This window comes from Eimeria tenella, genomic scaffold, assembly GCF_000499545.2.
Source record: "Eimeria tenella Houghton genomic scaffold, Eth_scaff3006, whole genome shotgun sequence".
NCBI classification, from domain to species: domain Eukaryota; phylum Apicomplexa; class Conoidasida; order Eucoccidiorida; family Eimeriidae; genus Eimeria; species Eimeria tenella.
In genome coordinates this window covers 1,284-1,506 of record NW_013542878.1, presented here as the reverse complement: position 1 = coordinate 1,506, position 223 = coordinate 1,284, and positions in this window count along the sequence as shown.

The following is a 223-nucleotide window of genomic DNA, read 5'->3' as shown; positions in this document are numbered from 1 at the left end:
CCCCACCACCAGCAGCAGCAGCGGCAGCAGCAGCAGCAGCAGCAGCAGCAGGACTTGCCGAATTCTGAGAGGAGGGCAGTGCCGATGTAGGTGGGGACGAAGTGTTTGAAGAGCAGCTGGTCCAAAGGAGTCTCCAAATAGTTTTCTAAAATGTCTCCGAACTTATAAGTGCTGTAGGCGAACTGCCACAGCAGCAGCACGGAGCGGAAGTAGAGCAGTTTGC